This window comes from Osmerus mordax, unplaced genomic scaffold (assembly GCF_038355195.1).
Source record: "Osmerus mordax isolate fOsmMor3 unplaced genomic scaffold, fOsmMor3.pri Scaffold_86, whole genome shotgun sequence".
Lineage (NCBI taxonomy): Eukaryota > Metazoa > Chordata > Actinopteri > Osmeriformes > Osmeridae > Osmerus > Osmerus mordax.
The window spans coordinates 20,001-22,500 of record NW_027120643.1 but is presented as its reverse complement, the minus strand read 5'-3'; positions in this window follow the sequence as shown (position 1 = coordinate 22,500).

Sequence of the window (2,500 nt, the reverse complement as noted above, 5' to 3'; positions counted from 1 at the left end):
GGAAACCATCAATCCTGGGAAAATAACAACTCACACGTGTGCCCCTTATGCTAACTTGAATTTAGAAACCGTCCTCAACAAAATCCCACGTTCGGGCGCAAAACTGCACGTTTGAGGCCACATTTTCAATGATGCTGGAAACTTACATTCAAAGCTGGGAAAATGTGCTCATCTACAGGCATCCCCACTTAGGGACGTCGTAGCACCTTGACTCGGGTGGCGTTGGAAAGGTCTGGTCCAGGGGAACACGGGCGTGTCAAGTTTGCCACGCGCACGCGCATCCCCGCTAAACAGGGGCCAAAACAAAACTTTAAACGGAGCTACCGAATTGGAAACCATCAATCCTGGGAAAATAACAACTCACACGTGTGCCCCTTATGCTAACTTGAATTTAGAAACCGTCCTCAACAAAATCCCACGTTCGGGCGCAAAACTGCACGTTTGAGGCCACATTTTCAATGATGCTGGAAACTTACATTCAAAGCTGGGAAAATGTGCTCATCTACAGGCATCCCCACTTAGGGACGTCGTAGCACCTTGACTCGGGTGGCGTTGGAAAGGTCTGGTCCAGGGGAACACGGGCGTGTCAAGGTTGCCACGCGCACGCGCATCCCCGCTAAACAGGAGCCCAAACAAAACTTTAAACGGGGCTACGGAAAAGGGGAGAGCTTTTTCGGGGACAAACACCACTCACGTCGGTGCCCCCTGTTCCAACTTGAATTTAGAAACCGTCCTCAACAAAATCCCACGTTCGGGTGAATAACTGTGAATTTTAAGGCACATGCCTCTCTGGGCTGGGAGAGTGCATTCAAATAGGAGAAATTGGCTTCATTTAGAGGCATCCCCACTTGGGGACGTCGTAGCACCTTAACTCAGGTGGCGTTAGAAAGGTCTGGTCCAGGGGAACACGGGCGTGTCATGTTTGCCACGCGCACGCGCATCCCCGCTGAACAGGAGCCCAAACAAAACTTTAAACGGGGCTACGGAAAAGGGGAGGGCTTTTTCGGGGACAACCACCACTCACCTCGGTTCCCCCCATCCCAACTTGAATTTAGAAACCGTCCCCAGCCAAATCCCACGTTCGGGGGCAAAACTGCTCGTTTGAGGCCACATTTTCAATGATACTGGAAACTTACATTCAAAGTTGGGAAAAGGTGTTCATTTACAGGCATCTCCACTTAGGGACGTCGTAGCACCTTAACTCAGGCGGCGTTAGAAAGGTCTGGTCCAGGGGAACACGGGCGTGTCAAGGTTGCCACGCGCACGCGCATCCCCGCTAAACAGGAGCCCAAACAAAACTTTAAACGGGGCTACGGAAAAGGGGAGAGCTTTTTCGGGGACAAACACCACTCACGTCGGTGCCCCCTGTTCCAACTTGAATTTAGAAACCGTCCTCAACAAAATCCCACGTTCGGGTGAATAACTGTGAATTTTAAGGCACATGCCTCTCTGGGCTGGGAGAGTGCATTCAAATAGGAGAAATTGGCTTCATTTAGAGGCATCCCCACTTGGGGACGTCGTAGCACCTTAACTCAGGTGGCGTTAGAAAGGTCTGGTCCAGGGGAACACGGGCGTGTCATGTTTGCCACGCGCACGCGCATCCCCGCTGAACAGGAGCCCAAACAAAACTTTAAACGGGGCTACGGAAAAGGGGAGGGCTTTTTCGGGGACAACCACCACTCACCTCGGTTCCCCCCATCCCAACTTGAATTTAGAAACCGTCCCCAGCCAAATCCCACGTTCGGGGGCAAAACTGCTCGTTTGAGGCCACATTTTCAATGATACTGGAAACTTACATTCAAAGTTGGGAAAAGGTGTTCATTTACAGGCATCTCCACTTAGGGACGTCGTAGCACCTTAACTCAGGCGGCGTTAGAAAGGTCTGGTCCAGGGGAACACGGGCGTGTCAAGGTTGCCACGCGCACGCGCATCCCCGCTAAACAGGAGCCCAAACAAAACTTTAAACGGGGCTACGGAAAAGGGGAGAGCTTTTTCGGGGACAAACACCACTCACGTCGGTGCCCCCTGTTCCAACTTGAATTTAGAAACCGTCCTCAACAAAATCCCACGTTCGGGTGAATAACTGTGAATTTTAAGGCACATGCCTCTCTGGGCTGGGAGAGTGCATTCAAATAGGAGAAATTGGCTTCATTTAGAGGCATCCCCACTTGGGGACGTCGTAGCACCTTAACTCAGGTGGCGTTAGAAAGGTCTGGTCCAGGGGAACACGGGCGTGTCATGTTTGCCACGCGCACGCGCATCCCCGTTGAACAGGAGCCCAAACAAAACTTTAAACGGGGCTACGGAAAAGGGGAGGGCTTTTTCGGGGACAACCACCACTCACCTCGGTGCCCCCCATCCCAACTTGAATTTAGAAACCGTCCCCAGCCAAATCCCACGTTCGGGGGCAAAACTGCACGTTTGAGGCCACATTTTCAATGATACTGGAAACTTACATTCAAAGTTGGGAAAAGGTGTTCATTTACAGGCATCCCCACTT